Source organism: Triturus cristatus, chromosome 8 (assembly GCF_964204655.1).
Source record: "Triturus cristatus chromosome 8, aTriCri1.1, whole genome shotgun sequence".
NCBI classification, from domain to species: domain Eukaryota; kingdom Metazoa; phylum Chordata; class Amphibia; order Caudata; family Salamandridae; genus Triturus; species Triturus cristatus.
Genome location: NC_140591.1, coordinates 349,216,133 through 349,238,717, shown reverse-complemented (window position 1 = coordinate 349,238,717; position 22,585 = coordinate 349,216,133).

Below are 22,585 nucleotides of genomic sequence, written 5' to 3'. Positions count from 1 at the left end.
GGCAAGAGGCAATGGTAGCTAGCTGACCATAATGGACAGACAGGAGAGAAAGCTGCAGTATAACAGACCATAAAGGGCAGGAGGGACGGATCAGGGGCATTACAATGGAACAGACAAGCCAGGAGGGAGGGAGTAGGGCTGGGGGCAAGGGGGCAGGGCAGGAGCAGCAAGATAGCCATGGAGGTCAGGCAGGATGGGCACTAGAAGCAAGACACACCATGAAGAGCAACAGTGAGACTGTGATGGCACACACACAGACCATGGAGGGAAGGTGGGAGGGGGTCAGGGGCAGCTAACTGACCACACAGGGAAGGTGGGAGGGGCCATGGCAGCACAGAAGACCATGCATGGCAAGTGGGAGGGTTAGTGGCAGCACAATGGCTATGATGGGCAAGAAGGAGGGTGGAGGGGCATGCACAAAGGACGATGGAGGATAGAAGGAAGGGTCAGGACCTGTGCACAGACAAGAAAGTTCAGGGGAAGGGACCTCACAACAGACCACACGGGGCAGGCAGGAGGAGCAGTTGCAGCACAACAGACCAGGGAGGGCAGAAGGGTGTGGCAGTACAATGGACCATGTAGGACAGGAGGAAGAGGATAGGGGCATGGCATGTGGACAGGCAGGGTGGAGGTGGCAGGGACAGGTTACAGTCATCTGACAATGCTAGGCAGGTGGGAGGGGAGTGGCAGCTCAACAGAACACTCAGAGTAGATAGGAGTGGCAGGTCCATGGGACATGGTGGGCAAAAAGGATGGAGCAGGGGCATGCACAAAGACATCGGAGGGCAGGGGGAAGGAGAATAGGGGCAGCAAGCTAAGCACAGAGTTTAAGCTGGAGGTCAATGATGGGGCACAGAATTGGGCAATGGAGGGCAGGAGGAGTGGACTGGTACATTATACTAAATTGAGGGCAGTGGCAGCACATCAGACCATGCATGGCAGGAGGGAGGAGGCTAGTCCATGGATTCACACAACAGAGGATAGGGAGGAAGGGGATGGGGCAGCAAGCTAACTGTTCAGAGAAGGCGGGTATTAGGAACTTTATTGTTTTTAAAACATTGTGTCTGTGCGAACTACTTAAAATATGAACAAGTATGCAGCATAATCTCACTTTTATTCAGGAAGAAGAGGACGTTTGTGACTGTGACTCCGGGCTCACTTGGCAGAAACACCCCCTGACCCTCCACCCCCTATCGCAAAATGTAATGCCCGTGAAAAGTGTAGGTGAACACAGTGTTATATAGAACATAGTCCTGAGAGCACGATTGAAAATGAAAACTAGATATAGTGTATGGTATAAACTATGCACCAAAAAGTGTGATATAAGATGAACCGGGCGTGAAATATAATATGCAATACATTGTGCGCAATGACAGATTCATTGGAGAGCGCGAGATAGCACAGGCACTAGCGCGTGCTATGCGATATGCGCCTTGGAGTGTAATATGCACAGGGCAGTGTTGTGTAACCTAACTAGTCTCTAAAGTTGTAATATAAAATATGTGCTGGGGAGTGTAACGTTGCATATGCACTGTGACAAAGATATGGATCCCAGATTGTAATATGTATGGCATAGCACTGTGCGTTATAACATAGGCATCGAGAAAGGCACGTTAGATGGGGCAATATAACCCGTGCGAAGACAACTGTGGCATGACATATTCACGGGGTGGTGTTACAGTGCACATGGGCTAGAGAGTGTCATAGCATATGCACTAGCTAGTGGAATACAACACAGAGGTGTGTGGCACTCGGCAGGCAATGGTGGGTGTAACACAGCATTGGGCTCTGTCAGGAGCACGCTGTGACTCTCAAGTGATGTTCGTCCCCTTTCCAGAGAGTAAAATAAAAAGTATTACACATCCGGCAGTGGATGTGTGTTTTATTAACCGTGAGGGGGGTTTCTTGCATAGTTTTGGTCGAATTTTTGTCGAATCCCCTTTGAATGGCTTGGTGTGCATGTGTATTAAATGTGCCCGTCAATAGCTACCCATGTTTGTATAAATAAACGACAAGGGTGTCTACCAGGATTAGGCACGGTAGGGCATCAGACATGTCAGAGCTTCACTAGTGGTGTAAATACATTCCACGTGGATTCATTGCATGCATAGTCGCCTTTTAATGAATATCACGCAAATCGTCATGGTGATAGGTACGTACGGTTTGTCCAGCATGTCCTAGGTGTGTCTATAAATATATATTTTTTAAAAATAATAAAAAACAGTGGCCGGCCCTGGGGATTGGGGTCAAAAAAATATAATTAGGAGACTTGCCCTGGGGGATGGGGTCATCAGGGCCAATAAATTAGAATAAGAAGGGGAACCAAACAGCCCCCCTTCTTAAAAAACTAAAATAAATAAAAGACTGGCATCGTGCCGGAGGCCATGCCCCCTCCGTGCAGCACTCTGCAAACGCGCCCCCAACAGGCATCTCCGGTATGCGCCAGGGAGCTGCGCTGCAGCCAGGTGTTCTGAGGCCAAGCCCCTTTTTACACCTCTCTGCAACGCAGCTCTGTGGCGCTTACTGGAGGTACCTAGTGGTCTAGTTTGACCCTAGGGACCCTTAGGATTCAGGGGGACTTAATCTCTCAACTTAGAACAGCCACAGGGCGCGTTTACACAGTGGTGAAGGGAGGGGACGGGGCCTGAGGTGACGTGTGCAAACACGCACTATGGCACGTTTTAAATTGGGGATATAATTTCCCTTCAATACTGAGGGCCCCTGGGGGCTAACTAGCCCACCAAGTGCTTCCAGTAAGCGCCACTGAGCTGCATTGCAGAGAGGTGGTCCAGGCCGTGCCACTTTTTACACCTCTCTGCAACGCAGCTCTGTGGCACTTACTGGAGGTACCTAGTGGGCTAGTTGGACCCTAGGGACCCTCAGGATTCAAATGAACTTAATCTCCCAACTAAAAATGGACACAGGGCGTGTTTACACAGTGGTGAAGGGAGGGGACGGGGCCTGAGTTAACGTGTGCAAAAACGCCCTGTGGCCTGTTTTAAGAGGTAGTTTTAATCCCCATGCCCTATTATACACTAGGGGCTTACAGAGGAGGTCATGCTAATCACAGGGGGACCCCAACGCATAATGTTCCCTAGTGTATGTAGGTGTTTTCACTGTATTCTAAGTGTCTTTTAACATAGCACTGGCTCTAGGACTGGTTAGTCAGACTCAGTTACCACCAGTATCCGTCTGAAAAAGTTGAGGGTACAGGATGATTTTGCAACAAGGCTTCTTTCTGCTCTTCTTTTTGTTCTTTCTGCACGTTATCCTTCTTCCTGCACTTATCTTCGTATTTGAGGACTTCTGTTGCTTCTTTCTGCACTTCTTTTGTTTCTTTCTGTGCATTTTTTCTTCTTTCTTCACATGTCCTATCTCTGTAGGCATAGTTAGAAATTAGCATTTAAAAAACCTTTGAAATTCACAGAAAAAACCATAGGTTTCAGGCACGTTATAGTTAGGAATTAGCTTTTAAAAAACCTCAAAAATTCACTGAAAAAACCATAGGTTTCAGGGGTGTTATAGTTAGCTGGACTTTTCACTTGTACAAAACCATTGAAATTCCCCCGTTATAGTTAGTTCAGCTAACTATAACTCGCGCGCCCGCAATGCACTGCTGATGACGTCACATATTACATCACTCATGACATGGTCAGTGACATCACTCATGACATCACTGATGACATCTCAAATGACATCACTGATCACAAGGATGACATCATCCTTGTGATAGAGTGGCAGACCTCCTCTCACCCTAATATAACCTTTGATACACACATTCAAAAATAGAGACTAAAATTTTCAAAACAATGGACATACCAATACCAGTTACAACAACCTCTTCAGTAATTCTAAGATCCACATACACATCCACTCATTCACCAACAGTCCTATACAGTCACTCATACATGTACTCACTCATCATATGTACTCATACACCTATACATCCTGTTACACAACGCCACTCATCCATAGAGTTACTCACACACATAGTCACTCATGCTAATAAAGAAACAAACATACATTTATTTGCATATACAGTTATACACACACCACCACACTTACTTCTACGGAAACTTACACATACTTAGTCTTTTAAACAATCACTTATAGAAACACATACTTATTCATACAGGAACTCTTTCAATCTCTCACTCTCACATATACTCGCTTATATACACCAATAGTCACATATACTAGTTTAAAACATATGTAGTTACTCATAAAGACACTATTGAGACAGTCATTCACTCACTAACACACCCATACACTCACTCATCCACCCATAGAGTCCTGCACACATGCTGTCTTCAACACATACAAAGAGTGACTCATTCATTCATGCACCTATGCACTACGTAATACCCCCACCGAACCATGCAGACACTCAGACTGATACTCATAAAACCAACTAATAACCTATATAGACACCCATGTAGCTACTCACCAACCCATGCAGCCACTTATACACAAAGTGAGAGACTGATACAGATATTTACATATTTAAACATTACTCACTAAGCCATGTATTCACTATGATACACTTAATCAGTCAGTTACACAATCAATTTTTATTAAACAAATCATCCATTTAGACACTTATATACCCATTTATTCTTCCATTGACCTTGAGATATACATATATAAAACATATTTAATTTTCAGAAACACACACATTCACTGGATGATGTCATCAGTGATGTCATCAGTGATGTCATTTGAGATGTCATCAGTGATGTCATCAGTGATGTCACTGACCATGTCATGAGTGATGTAATATGTGACGTCATCAGCAGTGCATTGCGGGCGCGCGAGTTATAGTTAGCTGAACTAACTATAACGGGGGAATTTCAATGGTTTTTTACGAGTGAAATGTCCAGCTAACTATAACATGTGTGAAACCTTTGGTTTTTTCATTGAATTTCTAAGGTTTTTTAAATGCTAATTCCTAACTATAACGTGTGTGAAACCCATGGTTTTTTCTGTGAATATATATATATATATTACCTACTGGCGGTTGCCAGTAGGTAGTTATAGTTAGGACATATTATCCATACATATATTTATTTATTTATTCCCTTGGTCAATTTGGAGATCTCCATAGGGAAAATTAAAAAAAGTTTAATTAAATTTGTAGTAATTTCGTAAAACTATTTTACTACAGACCAACATTATACTTTATGTTATTAAATATGTTTACAATTGTGTTTTAGTTAAATAAACTTTTTTACTACTCTCTGTACTGTACCATAGGGAAACGTCAGAGTCGCGGTAGAGATCTTGCTATGTTATAGTAGAGGGAAAACTTTATAGTAAGTTATTACAAATATTTTTATAAAAATTATTATTATAAATTACATGTATATGTTCATTTTTAATTTAAAGCGAAAGAACAAAAGTGCTACAGCACTAGTAACATAATTTTGAATGAAATCTCTAAGCAATTTGAATATATTAAATATAATGAATTAAAGAAATACTTTATTTAGACAATCAAGTCCATTAAAGTTCCAAGTGCAAGTTTAAAAGTACATTGAAAGAGGTCAACAGAACACCTTGGGGGCGGGAATGTTAATGATGTGTCATACTGGTCGATACAGGTGTGTTTTAAAACAATGTACATTTTGACTATTTCGTTTGTTAGCTGGCACTGAAGGATTTTAATGGTGGTGTCTTAGCTGGGAGCCATTTGCTCTGTTAACTCATGTTTTTTCTCATGTCTTGTGCCGATGTGTGAAGCTGACAATAAGTGGACCGCCTCTTGGCTGCCTGATTCTCGACTTCATCCTTAAGGCTGGCACTGCTGAATTATAGTCTTTGGGCCCATGGTTTATTCCTCAGTTGTTTGTCTACTATGTACACAAATTTTGTAGCTCCGGAAATCACTTGGGGATGAGCGTTTTTCAAGAGCTAATTAACAGATTCAGGAATAGTTTGTGTCCCTTCTTTGATCAGTAGAGGTCTCAGGAATCTGCTGCATTCCTCAAGGTGGGTGGTACATATGCAGAGCAAGTAGGCTAACGATTCCTGGAGCAGGCCACATAGAAGGCAAAGATTAGAGGATGGCTGGGATACCAATGGGGGAATTAGGCCGAGAGATGTAAAGCTGCCCATCCAGAGTTGGCCGAATTTGGTTTGGAGGTAAGATGAAAATGGTACCATAACACATTGTTGGAGGCCTCTCTGGTCATAACTACTGAGAACCAAAGAAGCATGTTCTCTGTTTTGAAGGCTCAAATGTCTGATGCAAGGATTGCATGTTGACAATTTTGTTCAGAGCTGCTTTGAACTGACCTAGAATTCACTGGTCTGTGATCCTCTCAGTTCGAGAACGTCAAAAAGGGCACAGAACCAGGGGTTTGTTGAGCACAGACTATTTGTGTTTTGTGGATTTGAGCCAGATGAGGTTTTTTAAAGATCCATGTTTTGGTGAACGTCCTGAAAGCATTTAATTTATGCAGGTTCTTGCTGTGCAAGGATGGTCACCCAAGGAGAACTCCATCCTGATTTGAGCCGGGGAGGTGTTATCCGGGAGATGAAACTGTGATCGAAATACTGCGCTCTGTGCAATGTTAAAAAAAGTGCCAGGTTTCCCTGGGAAGGCTTCTGTCCCAAATGCCAATATGGGAGTGAGTTTAACAGCAACTATTTTCAATAAGGGCTCAAGTGTATAGTGTGTTGTGCTTTTGCAGATAGTTCAGAAGGCAGAGTGTAATGAGGCCTATTTTGGTTTTAAGGTGATTAAGTGTAATAAGTGTCCTCCCTTGTCATCCAGCCAACACCCCAGGTATTTATATTTGTTCAAGATGGCCAGGCGGTTGTTATTAAGGTTCCTTTCTTAAGTCTTAAAAACGAAAGTTTATTAAAGTAATTTGCAAAGATAACATGTAAAAGAACAGCAAAAGAAAAATTAATTGAGCATCTAATCATGAATCATGAAAAAAGAAAATACAATATAACACCAGCAAAGAGATATAAAAGTTAGCAATAATATGACAAATGTGAGATAATCAGTGAAATATTCAGAGGAATAAAAGCAAAACATCATAAAATAGTACAGACATTTTTCAACAAAACTACATCATTGAGGTTTAGGTACTTCTTCAATTCGAAGTTTATGAGAACTAGTGGTATGAGCAGATTTATCTAAAAACGTGATGATTGGGAGCCATAAGATATCTCTTTTAATAGCTAACTAAATAGGGTGTATGTAAGCCCTATCAAGTCTATGATAACATACACCATACCACCATGCTTGAAAGGATATTTGAGAAGAGTCTTTCCAAGATTTAGTAATTTGCTGGGAAGCTACTGCTAGAAGTAAATCAATTATAGAAAAATCATAAAGTTGGGATGACCAATAATAAGAGGCACTACCTAGAAAAAGATTAATAAAATTGAAAGGAGAATGGGAATTAAAAAATGAATTAATCTGTTTCCAAACCTTTAACCAAAAATCATATAGAAGGGAGAATTAATTTGGGGGAAAGTGTTGGATCTAATTTATGGAGTCTAACCTGTGTAATAACTAATCTATTATATACAAAAAATAATGTTTGAGTTATGTTAGCCATTCTAGAAGACTTTCTTATTTTAGACCAAATCTTATTCCAAAGAGAAGCAGGAAAGATATATTTGAAGATCTATTTCTAGGCCTGGGCCAAAATTCCGTTCCGTGCGCGGAAATTGCGATATTTTGGCATTTTCGCGTTCCGCGGAAAGCGCGAAAATGTTAAAAATTTCCGCATTCCGCAGCTTAGCGATAATTTGTTTCTTGCTCGCGCTGTAAAAAAATACATTCTCGCGATCGCCTTACCTGAAACCCCGCGTTCGCCGACAAGTTTTCCCGACCCAGTCGCGTTCTCCACGAGATGTTGGATTTTGGTAGCCATTTTGCGCTGTCTCACGACAGTTCGCGGCCGCATTAACGTCATTTGTCGCGCGATCACGTCATTTGTCGCGCGATCACGTCTTTCTTCTCGCGATCATGCACCGCGCGAGTATGAGAAGATTGAGATCTCGAACATGTCATTCTACATTGCGAGCCAGAGGATGAGGACGCGGGCACGTCTAATCGAACGCGAACAGGAGAAAGAGACCCCAAACACGTCATATCCAACACGTCACGGACAAAGAAGAGGACGCGATCATGTCGTTTTCGACACGCCGGCGGAAGTAATGTGAAGCTCGAGAACTCAACAACGTAAAATTTTCAATTTGGAGAGGAATATCGGCTCTAGCAGCATGAAACCATCTGCAAATGCTGATTTTGGATGAAAAGAACTCCTTACATTGACATTTGGCTTTCCTTTTTTGTGCAAGGAGTCATTTTTTTAAAAGGTGGAGAGAGGGAGGAAGTGACACAGAATCTCCAACTTCTTGTTCCTGTCCAGCAGGCTCCTCCCAGTGCTTTGTCCATCTCCTGCTCATTCTGCCTTTGGATTTGGAGCTGGAAAGATCACTCTTTTTGTCTGCTGCATCATTGCAATTGGATTTGAGGATTTTTGGAATAGGATATTTTACAAGTAAGTGGTTGTTGTGTTTGTTTGATTGTAGGCATTGCAGTTGTTGTAACTACAATTTATTTTTGATAATTAATTATCATCATTCCTTTTTTTTATTTTTTTATTTTGTGGGTAGTAGTAGTAGGCCCGAGCTAGCCATGGGCATGGCCTCATGGGTGTGTGTGTGCATGATGAAGCAACTGTTCCTTTTGTTGTTTTTTTAATGTATTTCATTTTCAAGCACATTTAGGGCATGGATGGCATTGGAATGAGTTGGGGAAGTGTGTTTTTTGGGGTGGCCTTTGTGATGTTGTTGGGCCTGGCCATGTGGCTGGTGACTATTTTGAAGCCTAGGCCTGCAAGCTTGCCTGGCCTTGTCTGCCAACAGGCCTGCTTTTTCATCCACTAGGATCAGAGCAGGTAGCCACAGCTTTATTAATCAAGTGTTTTCTGTGTGATCTGTTGAATTTAGACATCATTTAGGGCATGGATGGCATTGGATTGAGTTGGGGAAGTGTGTTTTTTGGGGGTGGCATTTGTGATGCTGTTGGGCCTGGCCATGTGGCTGGTGGCCATTTTGAGGCCTAGGCCTGCAAGCTTGCCTGGCCTTGTCTGCCAACAGGCCTACTTTTTCATCCACTAGGATCAGAGCAGGTAGCCACAGCTTTATTAATCAAGTGTTTTCTGTGTGATCTGTTGAATTTAGACATCATTTAGGGCATGGATGGCATTGGATTGAGTTGGGGAAGTGTGTTTTTTGGGGTGGCCTTTGTGATCTTGTTGGGCCTGGCCATGTGGCTGGGGCCATTTTGAGGCCTAGGCCTGCAAGCTTGCCTGGCCTTGCCTGGCCTTGTCTGCCAACAGGCCTGCTTTTTCATCCACTAGGATCAGAGCAGGTAGCCATTGCTTTATTAATCAAGTGTTTTCTGTGTGATCTGTTGAATTTAGACATCATTTAGGGCATGAATGGCATTGGATTGAGTTGGGGAAGTGTGTTTTTTGGGGGTGGCCTTTGTGATGTTGTTGGGCCTTGGCATGTGGCTGGTGGCCATTTTGAGGCCTAGGCCTGCAAGCTTGCCTGGCCTTGTCTGCCAACAGGCCTGCTTTTTCATCCACTAGGATCAGAGCAGGTAGCCACAGCTTTATTAATCAAGTGTTTTCTGTGTGATCTGTTGAATTTAGACATCATTTAGGGCATGGATGGCATTGGATTGAGTTGGGGAAGTGTGTTTTTTGGGGGTGGCCTTTGTGATGTTGTTGGACCTGGCCATGTGGCTGGTGGCCATTTTGAGGCCTAGGCCTGCAAGCTTGCCTGGCCTTGTCTGCCAACAGGCCTGCTTTTTCATCCACTAGGATCAGAGCAGGTAGCCACAGCTTTATTAATCAAGTGTTTTCTGTGTGATCTGTTGAATTTAGACATCATTTAGGGCATGGATGGCATTGGATTGAGTTGGGGAAGTGTGTTTTTTGGGGTGGCCTTTGTGATGTTGGTTGGCCTGGCCATGTGGCTGGTGGCCATTTTGAGGCCTGGGCCTGCAAGCTTGCCTGGCCTTGTCTGCCAACAGGCCTGCTTTTTCATCCAGTAGGATCAGAGCAGGTAGCCACAGCTTTATTAATCAAGTGTTTTCTGTGTGATCTGTTGAATTTAGACATCATTTGGGGCATGGATGGCATTGGATTGAGTTGGGGAAGTGTGTTTTTTGGGGGTGGCCTTTGTAATGTTGTTGGGTCTGGCCATGTGGCTGGTGGCCATTTTGAGGCCTAGGCCTGCGAGCTTGCCTGGCCTTGTCTGCCAACAGGCCTGCTTTTTCATCCACTAGGATCAGAGCAGGTAGCCATTGCTTTATTAATCAAGTGTTTTCTGTGTGATCTGTTGAATTTAGACATCATTTAGGGCATGGATGGCATTGGATTGAGTTGGGGAAGTGTGTTTTTTGGGGGTGGCCTTTGTGATGTTGTTGGGCCTGGCCATGTGGCTGGTGGCCATTTTGAGGCCTAGGCCTGCAAGCTTGCCTGGCCTTGTCTGCCAACAGACCTGCTTTTTCATCCACTAGGATCAGAGCAGGTAGCCACAGCTTTATTAATCAAGTGTTTTCTGTGTGATCTGTTGAATTTAGACATCATTTAGGGCATGGATGGCATTGGATTGAGTTGGGGAAGTGTGTTTTTTGGGGTGGCCTTTGTGATGTTGTTGGGCCTGGCCATGTGGCTGGTGGCCATTTTGAGGCCTAGGCCTGCAAGCTTGCCTGGCCTTGTCTGCCAACAGGCCTGCTTTTTCATCCACTAGGATCAGAGCAGGTAGCCACAGCTTTATTAATCAAGTGTTTTCTGTGTGATCTGTTGAATTTAGACATAATTTAGGGCATGGATGGCATTGGATTGAGTTGGGGAAGTGTGTTTTTTGGGGGTGGCCTTTGTGATGTTGTTGGGCCTGGCCATGTGGCTGGTGGCCATTTTGAGGCCTAGGCCTGCAAGCTTGCCTGGCCTTGTCTGCCAACAGGCCTGCTTTTTCATCCACTAGGATCAGAGCAGGTAGCCACAGCTTTATTAATCAAGTGTTTTCTGTGTGATCTGTTGAATTTAGACATCATTTAGGGCATGGATGGCATTGAATTGAGTTGGGGAAGTATGTTTTTTGGGGTGGCCTTTGTGATGTTGTTGGGCCTGGCCATGTGGCTGGTGGCCATTTTGAGGCCTAGGCCTGCAAGCTTGCCTGGCCTTGTCTGCCAACAGGCCTGCTTTTTCATCCACTAGGATCAGAGCAGGTAGCCACAGCTTTATTAATCAAGTGTTTTCTGTGTGATCTGTTGAATTTAGACATCATTTAGGGCATGGATGGCATTGGATTGAGTTGGGGAAGTGTGTTTTTTGGGGTGGCCTTTCTGATGTTAGTTGTCTTAAAGACATGCTTTTGTTGTATGTGTCTGGTGTGTTGGTGTGCAATGCTGCACCCTGCAGACCTTTTTGGGGCCTGTGAATGTTCGTATTTCCATTTTGTTGCATTAAAAAGGCAGAGCAGTGTGCTTTAGCATGCATCCTTTACCTGGCTTTTATAGGCCTTTTGTCAGCTCCTGGTGTTTCCGAGGCCCCCGGCTTGTTTGTGATTTGTGAGTGTCCATGTGGGTGGTGGCCTTCTTTGGTGTTTGGACTGTGAGTTATTACTGTCCTGCTTTTGCCATAGGCCTGCATGGTTTTCCTATTGGCTATTTGGCTTACTGCTTCCATCCATCCTCCCCCTTTGCCAGCAGCAGCTCCATGGATGCTGAGATGCTCAAATAATTTAATGGCTCACCCCACTTTCATTACATTTTCATTTTGGTGGTTATTATTAACTTTTCTATCCCCTACTGAGAGTGTAGTGTGTGGCTGTACACAGTAGTATAACATAGCTGTAGTTAAAAAAAAAGTCATAAATGGCTAGACTATCTTTTGTTCACACTAGTACAGTACTAAGTAACTGAACCACAACAAGAAATGCAACATTTCACTGATGTTCTTCTCCTGTCTTATTTGCTTTTAGGTGCACAAAAGACAGAATAGGAGGTGTCATCAGCATCATCCGGCTACCTGTTGTACTGCCAGCCAGACAGAAGTCCTGCTGCGCATCACGTCCACGTGTGACCAGAACTTGTTGTGCATCTGCATCCTGCCTGACGTCTGAAGAAGATGGCCCCAAAGAAAGGTACCAGGTCCAGTACCAAGAAAGTTGCCGGTGAGAAGAAGGAACAGAAAAAGGAAGTGCCATTAACCACGACTGGTGGTGTGCCGGCCAATATTTTTTTTGGCACCAAAGCGTTGTCCGGAAACCAAGCTGGGAGCAGCACAGCAGTCCAACCCCACCAACCTAGGCCCAAGGGCTTTAGTGTCGCAGAGGTAGCCAGTCTACTAACGAGCAGCGATGTTGAAGAAATGTCATTACCGCAAAGTAGTACACAATCAAGTTCAACGCAGGCGCAAACTCAGCAGATCAGTGTGCAGCCGCCGCAACAAGAACAGCAGCAGCCACCGCAACAAGAACAGAAGCAGCCGCCCCAACAAGAACAGAAGCAGCCGCCGCAACAAGAACAGAAGCAGCCGCCGCAACAAGAACAGCAGCAGCCACCGCAACAAGAACAGCAGCAGCCGCCGCAACAAGTACAGCAGCAGCCGCCGCAACAAGAACAGCAGCAGCCGCCGCAATAAGAACAGCAGCAGCCGCCGCAACATGAACAGCAGCAGCTGCCGCAACAGCCCACCATAGTAGTTGTTGCTCCTGACGTAGGGGCATTTCAGGAAATCGAGATTCCTGCAGACAAAGAGGAGCAAAGTCAAACCACTGTTTCAGAAGATCTATTGTCTTCCAGACCACCAGCAAGGAAAAGGAGGCTTAGTCCATCATCTTCTTCTTCAAGCCCCGCTTCTGATGATCGTGATGACACTTGGGTCCCACCAGCTCGGTCTGAGAGTGATATACGCCACAAGACAATGCTTCTGAAAAGGAAGGTCCCAGAAAAACTTAGAGTTATGGAGGTAGATGTAGAAGAGGGGGGTGATGATGTTGATGAAGATGAGCCAGTCATCACGCACATTACTCCCGCCCCAAAGGGATTGGAGACCGACATTCTCACCCTATCCAGAAAGGCTGCTACTGAGCGGGATGTAGCACGGATCTCACCAACACAGGTTACACCACCACTACCTCCAGCTGCCATATTTTCCAAGGCCCGGCAGGGACCTACATCCGGCTCAACCATCTCAGTAGGAAGTGGTAGTAAAAGTCACAGTGTAGGTGGACAGGGTCACATATTTTCAAGCACCCCCTCAAGTTCATCTGGTGTTGAAAGTGGCACATCCAGCAGTGCCAGAAAGTTCTCCTCCCCAGTTTGGGACTTCTTTTCTGTTAGCGCCAAGGAGAAGAACGTTGCTATATGCTCAATTTGTCGGCAAGGTGTTCGGCGTGGTAAGCTTGGTACAAACTATGGTACCGGAGGACAAGCAAGTCATCTAGGAATACACCACACTATCGTGTGGGAGGATCACCTACTTAAGTTAAAAGAAAGTAGAAAAACTAAACCCATTGAAGTTGCTCAGGATTCAGAATCAGGGAGCGATATTATTGTGGTGGCAGGTGAAGAACAGGGAGGCATTTCTAGCCCTGTCTCCAGTAGTGCAGTCACTGCAGTGGTAACGCCCACATCCTCCTCAGTAACATCAGAGTGGCACCACAGTAAGAGCCATACTCAGAGTGTGGGTGAGACACCAAGGCGACCGGCGAGTACCTCAATGAGACAATCTGTGTCGTTGAGCCTTAGTGGGTTAATGAAAACAGCACCACTAAGGAAAGTAAGCTAGCCTACCATTGAGAGCATGTTTAGGTTGGAGGGGCAGTTCCAACGCAACCACCCAACGGCACGATTGTACAATGCGAAGCTGGCTAAAATATTAGCGCTGGACATTCTTCCTTTTTCATTTGTGGAAGGGGTGGGTTTCCTTGAATTTGTGTATGCCATCTGCCCAAAATGGAAAGTTCCCAGCCGGTCCTATTTCGCAAGAATTGCTGTTTTGGCACTACATCATGATGTGCTGGAATTGGTTGGACAAGCTTTGGAGAAGAGTGCTGTGCACAATATCCACCTGACAACAGACATGTGGAGCAGTTGCCAAGCCACAGATTACATGTGCATCACTGCACACTGGATCTCTTTTGTGGGGGTTAGAGATAAACTATCTGCACGAGGTGTTGTTGACACAGCTGCGATTTTTGAAGGTACTCGAAAACATGCAACTGTAGCCATGTTCGCCTTGGAGAAATCTCATACGGCTGAAAACATTTTAGAAGAGTTTCGCACCAAGGTTTTGGAATGGCTGCGGCCCAGAGGGCTTGGTATTGGTTTTGTTGCCACAGACAATGGCAGTAATGTACTTAAGGCCATGGAACTTGGTTCCTATTTCAGGGTTCCGTGTTTGGCACACTGCATAAACATTATAGTGCAAGCCTTTCTGAAAAAAGAACCCATAATCAGCAATTTACTGGCCATCTGCCGAAGAATATGCACTCATTTCAGCCATTCTTTTAAAGCTCGGAAGCAGCTGAGGATCATCCAACGTGAATTTAGGATGCCAGTCAAGGAACTCATCCAGGAGGTGGCAACACGTTGGAACTCAACGTATTTCATGCTTGATCGTCTGTACGAACAGCACAGGTCCCTCCATGAATATGTCTGGTACAGAAGCAGTGATGCTAGTGTTAAAGGCATGACCCTTCAGAGGGAGCAATGGACCCTAATTAAATGCCTGACTGAGATGCTGTCTCCTTTTGAGGTCTTCACACGTGAAGTCAGCAAGGAGGACTGTACAATGGGCCAAGCTATCCCATTGTTGTAAATGCTAGAGCATGAGCTGAATAATGTGTCTGAATCCTACAAAGGTGTAGAGGACAGAAGGCAAACCCAGGACTTGGTGGAGAGCTTATCCAGGCGCTTAACTGAAAATGTAAGGATACAAAATAAAGTTTTGTCACAAGAACATTACATTTGTGCCACAATTCTGGATCCACGTGCAAAATTAGGACTATTCCTTGCTTTTTCCGACAATGATGTTGCCCGCTACAAAGATTGCATAGCTGAAGCAGCCATTAAGTTTGAAAACGAAGGGCTGCTAATTAAAAGCCCGCCACATCAACCCACAACAAGTACTGATACTGAAGCAGGCCATGCAGAATCGAGTGCAACTTCGTCGGCTGAGGGCAGTGCGGTTGGCTCACAATCACAACACTCACCATCACTATCGACTACAGAAACAAAAAATGGATCATTAGGCCGAGTACAATCATCATCATTACAGGATTGGTATGTAAAGATGGGCTATTGTAAGCACAGTGCTGATGCACAGAAAAAACAGCACAAAAGCTTACCATCAGCAACCCTGAACATTGAGCGGATGGTCCAGGCCTATCTGGACGACCCAACAGAGTTGTACGTTGATCAAAACCCATTGCAGTATTGGTATAGGAAAAGGTCTGAATTGCCACAGCTCAGCAGGCTGGCGATAAGCTATCTGGCTTGCCCTGTCGCAAGTGTCTCTTCCGAACGTGTTTTCAGTGCTGCTGGATCCATTGTAACATTGAGAAGGACCAGTCTATCTCCGAAAAACGTGGAGAGGTTAACAATGATCAAAATGAATCAGCACTTCATACCACCGAATTACACAATGCATGAATCAACAGAGGAAGATGAGGACAGCGGCTCAGGTGACGGAAGTATTGTGTCAGATGATTACCTACTACCGGAAGAACCCCCAGAGTTTGAGGACGAGCTATACTTCCCTGACAATTAGGCTCGCACTTACTGTCTTCCTCCCTTTTTTCCCCCTTTGTTTATGTGTCTGTCGTTCCGGTTATAAACTTGTGAATCGCCACAAATCCATTATCACCGTCTTCTACTCTTCTAATTTCATATACAAGTTTCAGGTGTCTGCCATTTGACAGTACAGTCCTCCGAATCCAGCTCCTCCGCTCGATCATACTGAATCTCCTGCTCAATTCCATTTCCCTCATGAATGGTGATTGGATGATGGTAACAACAAATTCAAACTTTCCTCGTCCTTCCAAAACAAGTGGGCCATGAATCAGATGACTACTATAGCTATCCTCCTTTCAGAGCCGAGAGAGACTGGCCATTAACTGAAAATAAGATGGAACAGGTAATGATTGATGCCATGCATTGGCCGCAGAATCGCAGACTGAATGATGTAGATTTTGTTGTGTTTGTTGCGCATGAATTTATGTAATTGTGCACTGCCACTAATCAACTTTCTACAGAACACACTAATTTTCCCCTTCTTGCAAATAAGAAATGTGTACTTCTCCTGCATCTTGGTGATACATTGCTTTTAATTCAATACAGGAAGGGGACTCACTCAATCTGCACAATGCAAATGACTGTGACACAACAGCACCGTCCATGATGACGATGGCGAAAGAGACGGCCCGTTAACTTAAGATGAGAAGGAACAGGTAATGATTGATGCCATGCATTGGCCGCAGAATCGCAGACTGAATGATGTAGATTTTGTTGTGTTTGTTGCGCATGAAATTTTTTTTTTTTGAAAAACCTTTATTATTTGCAGTTGCATCATCTTACAATGCACAGTCACCGTCCAGGTGGCGAATCAGTTAAACAAAACGCACGCTTCCAGATGGTAGGACACAGCCATTCAGCCGACAACCCGGAGGTCCGGCGGCGTTGTGCAGGTTAACATGTGTACAGGAAGGAGGTGCGTGCATTGTTGAGAGAGTAGATTTGTGGCGCTTTTTTTTTTCCCCCGGTGTTTTTTTGTAATGTTCCTGATGCGTGTTGTCGGCAACAGAGGATGGCGCTGTGGTCCAGCCCACTCCGCGGCTATGTCGGTTGCCACCCAGGCCCTGATCTGGAGTCTTACAGGACACCGCTGTTACCCCAAAGTGTAAAGGCCTCCGGGCAGCCGAGCGCCAGCATCATGCTCATAGTGTGGGCTGAAGCACGACAAGGATGCTGCAGTATAGCTCACTGCGACATATATGGCAACGCGTAGATCCGGCGAGTCTAGTGTGCAGCTTCGCAGTCCATATCTATGTGTGTACTACGCGGCGCGCATCCGTCCCTCCAGCGCCGCGCCTCCCAGGCCGCCAAGTGTCAGCGCGCACCCGGCATGCCACACAGTGCGCCCAGGGCAAGAGTTTGCCACACTCTCCGGGCGCATCCGTCCCTGACAGGGAGTGTGTGTCTACGTCACTTTGTCATCTGTAAGCGGGGCGCCCTAGGGAGGGCAGCGCCTCGGGGGCACCGCACGATGCATCTATCGCTTGTTATCTGTGGTTAGGTAAGGATCTGAACCTATAAATAAACTGGTTCCCGGGTATGTGTGGCAACAGGAGGTGTCAAGGTTAGGGTCGTAAACTCAGGTGGGGTCAAGGGGAAGGGGGGAGGAGGGAGGAGGAGATCATTCTGCGGTAGAGCAGGAGGGCCATCATCCACCAAGCGGGGCACAGTGGGACTGTGTAGCATGCGCGGGAAGCCGCAGGCCAGAGGGGGGGGGGGGAAAGAGGGCCGTCAAGAAGGCTGGAATTCCCCGAAGATTGTTGCGCATGAATTTATGTAATTGTGCACTGCCACTAATCAACTTTCTACAGAACACACTAATTTTCCCCTTCTTGCAAATAAGAAATGTGTACTTCTCCTGCATCTTGGTGATACATTGCTTTTAATTCAATACAGGAAGGGGACTCACTCAATCTGCGCAATGCAAATGACTGTGACACAACAGCACCGTCCATCATGATGATGGCCCGTTAACTTAAGATGTGAAGGAACAGGTAATGAATGATGACAATTAATGGCATGCATTGGACACCTGACTCTGAGCTATTGGTCTTTGTGTTTGCGTTGTTTGTTTGTTGTGCACAAAGTGATGTCAAAGTGTACTAGTAGTAATCTATCCTTCTGTACACAATAAAGAATGACTCAAGTCAGTAATATTTATATTTCTACTCTTGTTTTGTCATAAAAATTATACTTATACTGCAGGCCGATCTTCAGTCAGTCAGTAAAGGTATCAGCGATGATGATGAAGTCAGGAGGATGTTTCAGGAGTGGCATAAAACGGAAAAGCCTAAAGGTAAACACGTCAACAACAACCACAGTAGACCCAAATGTCTGTGTAGAAGTTGAATAGAGTGTAGCGGTGGGATGACTGCAGTGCATTGATTTTACTAACTTAAACTGTAAAATGCTATGTTTGGAATGGATAATGTGCTTTGCGTTTGTCCAACTCTTTGAGAGAAAAAAAGGACTCTAATGTGTTAACGTAGGATGTGCTAATGCTAAGCACTGTGGGCCTGCTCTCTCCTGTTACTGTTGAAGGTCAATGCTGGAAACAGACTAGAGTAGAGATGATGCATATGCATATATGCCACCTCGGAAAGTGTTCTTGTTGCACTACACCATCACTTGTGCATTTGTTGTCACTTTCTTTCTCAATATCCCCTTTGGTTTTCCATCTAAAATTACAGGCCGGGCCTTGCCCAAAACTTTGTAAAACGTTACAATGCATATTAATTACCTTACCAATCAATCACCTTTTTTTTCCAGCCGGGCAGTGGCGAGTGGCGAGGCGACACACCCAAGATTGGTGGACGAGAGGAGCAAGAGGAATGCCGAGATGCAAAAATCCAGTCCACATTTTTGACCAGGATAAGACAGTAACAGTATCCACTTTTAACTTCTTTTAAATAATTTGATTAATATCTTGTATACAATCTTTACAACAGTGTGTTCTTGGAGTTGTTATTATCAATCATCATTAGGTTTGCTCTGTGTTTACGATTCTTCCCTACCAATAGTTATAATTTCTATTTGCTATCTGTTAAAGTATTAAGGCCGGAACAACAGAACATGAACTAGAAGTGTATATAATCCGGGTCTCTCATCATCATGCATGCATTGCCTTTTTCTCCCTTAACATATGGATATGGTAGTCTTCAATGATTGTCGTTTGTTTGTCTATGTATGCATACTGTTTTTCTATGTCAAACCTTTCCCAAAAACCCCCTTCCCATCCATTCAACAAACCCAACCCTCTTCCCCCGGGCTGTGTGACTTATTGTCGAGGTGTAACTAAATTAAATGTACACCAATACTTAATCACACACTTGCTGGGGCGGATGTGGTGAAAGCAACACTACTTCAATTTCAAGGCAGAGCGATGATCTTCTTCTGCTTGGCCACCCATGAGTAGGATATTTCAGAGGTTATTTTATTTAACAAAGGAACATATACCTCAGCATGAATTGCCGGCATTGATTGGATTTGTTTGTTGTCATTCCTCATATACAGAACTAACTGTTAGACTGTAGGCATAGTCAAGTGACTCGACACAACTATAGTTTGTAACTCTGTCTAGTAGGCTATCCTCCTAACCACCATTCAGTTTTTTTGTCAAATATTTGAGCATATTATTGTTGCTCGGTAAGTTCTGTACTGTACTTCATTCAACTACTCCTCTAACAGTCTCTCAAAGGCGATTGACTGTCTCCTTTTCTTTTTTTGGAAATGCTGCCGCCCTGCCAGTGTCTACTACTACTACTATACTACCGCCACCACCACCCCAATCATGGCATGTATAAAAAAGGAAACCATCTTCACCATGCAGCCAGTGCTGTGCCACAGTTGGACATAAACATCAAGCACCGGTAAGAGAGAAGTTTGGGGGAGGCAGAATTAATAATGGACATGTTGTCAATGATTTCATTTTCACACACCACTCCAAAGAATGCATAGACTAGAGGACAGACTGAAAGTACTAGAAGGACCAGTCAATGAGTGAGGTGTGTCGTATCTATCTGTTTGTGTCTTATACAGTCAGCAAATTATTGAAATCAAACACAGGCTATGGGCGGCCATGCACCAGCAAGGAAACAGTGTGATGTAAAACAGTTACCCCACCTACAAAACATTAACAACATTGCATGTAACATAGAAAAATATATTTAATTTACCCTAACAAAAATAAACTAAACCCACAAAAGCTGACCCACCCCCCTCCCTAACCCCAACCAATGTCCATAGAATGAAGTCCGTAACACCCAAACAAGTTCCCATAACAAGAATTAAAAAAGGGGCAGAACAGGATGACAGGGACTAAGTGGTGGGGCGGGACTGAAGGAGGACACGCATCTGGTGCATCTCGTCCTCTAAACGGGCGACGCTGCGTCTAAGGCCGCGGCAGTTGCAGCCACAGAGGGGGGGGGCACCAGAGATGGCACGGTGGCGGCGGGCAGCCGCCAGACGGTGGCGCCGTACCGCGGGAGGGCGGTGGCTGGGGCCCGGGGCACTGGAGGAGGCTTGAACAAATGCTGCCGCAGTCTCCTCCTCCTCCTCGGCTAGGACCACCAGCCGCCGGTATTCCCGCTGGATTGCCTCCAGCTTCTGGCGCCGTGCCTTGGCGGCCAACTCCTTCCGGTTGAGTTTCGGAGTAGCTGTGTATCAAAAAGAAAAAAACAAGACAATAGTAAAATATACTCTTAGAAAAACAGTAGTACGAGGTAATTATTTATACACATAGTGGCATGGTAGAGTAGCACTATAAAATAAAGCACAGTAGTACATAACATTTTAAATGTTGCCCGTCCTTCTTCCTTCCACCCGTCTTTCACTTTTTAGTTGAACAGTGCACCAGGTGCTCTTCTCCATAAAACTTTCAAAGCGGAGTTGAAATCAGATAGATGAGGCCATTGGTTACTCAATACTCCGGCTCCTAGTCCTATGCCAAATAAAGGGAATTCTAGTCTTCTAGTTCACTCTTCAAACGTCCCCAACAACTCATACTTACTTACGACATCGGATACCGGGCGGACTTTGTCCGCCCGCCATCCTCATGCTAAAAAGGGTGGGGGTCCCGTGGGGACAATGAATTAGGATGATGCGCCCGGCGCAGTGGCGGGCGCATCCTGTTTTTTTTTTTACATTCTGGTTGGCTTTGCTGAAAGCAATGCTAAAATGTTGTGCTGCTTTTCCAAGCACAACATGACGGGCCCTGCACGGAGCCTGTCACGTTTTGCTTTGAAAGGCGGGGGGGTACCATAGCATAGGTAGGTACCCTCCATGGGTGCCCCCAAGCATACTCTGCAATGTCTGCATGCCTTTCCGTGGCGGACGGCAATGCCGCTACGCAAAGGCATTCCAAAATGCAGATTATATGGCTGGCGGTGTGTTCAGAGAGACACCACCGCCATATTGAACCCTTTTCTGCCTGGTCGACATGTGGGGGGTCTGAATATTTTCTACAGGGATGGCGGGAGGTTTGCCCCTGCGGTGTCGGCAGTGAATTCCAGCCGGCCCGGCGGGGGCAATACGCCCACCATCCTAATGGGGCCCTAAGTCACAACTGTACAGTATACATATACATACAGTACACCCTTGCAGTGAGTGTACTGTCAAGTTCAACAATAGTTAAGGATTATGAATCTAACTTACCACCGCCCGCCACTGGTGCTGCCACTCCCCCTACTGCTCCGTTGCTATCTGCAGCAACTGCCGCATCCTCACCCTCCGCATCGCCTTCGCTGGCCCCGGCAATGGTGGTCGGTAGTGCGCCTAGAAAACATTACACATTTATTAGGCGTCATATACACCTCCCCCTATTGATCAGTAGCAAGGTTGAAAAATGAGTTAATACTAACATACATCACTAGTACAAATCAGGTAGTAGTAGAGTAGACACTAATAGTTATATATGATCATTGTAGGCTTTGCTTAATTAGCCCTAGCCATGCTACCATTTTACCTTTGTGGCTTTTATTTTTGCTCATGTGACGTTACCTTTACCTTGCAGCTTCTTAAGACACCTTTGAGCCCACATGACCTGCCTCACACTGCTACTGTCTAGTCTACGCGCTGCGTACAAGCGGTCCACAAACATTAACAAGCCACTTTTTTAGGAAGTACTGGTGTACTACTATTACTGTTAGTCCATATTGCTTATCCATAGATGCTACACTTTTTGGCACAGCTGCGAAATGCTTGCAAGTTGCAATATACTAACGCACACCATTTCTTTTTTTGCATTACAGACGGAAGATTCCCTTCTACGAACCAGAGCTTCTGAATGATGCAACAACTACCAGTACTAGGTTCTTCTAAGGTGAGGGGTCCCTTCACTCACATCTTCTTTTATAAATTTATATAAACTAAATTGCTATGGGATGGTGGTGCTGCCTTCCACCACTGTTCAGTTATCATGATTTAATTCCCAACTTTATAAGTGTAACAATGTATATTGTTTTAATGTTATTGATTTTCCGGTTGGTGCTGCTAAGAAAACAGTGTACAGACCTTCTCAAATTGAAATAAACATTTTGAACTTACATAGACTTGGTGGTATTTGGTGTGGACTAACTTACACGAGTGAGCAAATTAAAGTAAGGGTGTGCATGTGAATTGCTTCCACGACTGAGAGGTTGGGTGTGTTATGTTCTGGGTTGTCTACTTGTTGGGTATCTTGGGGGGAGGGTTCCGAGACCTAATAGTTATGACAAGACAGTACTATAGTCAAGCAGTGGAATTGTG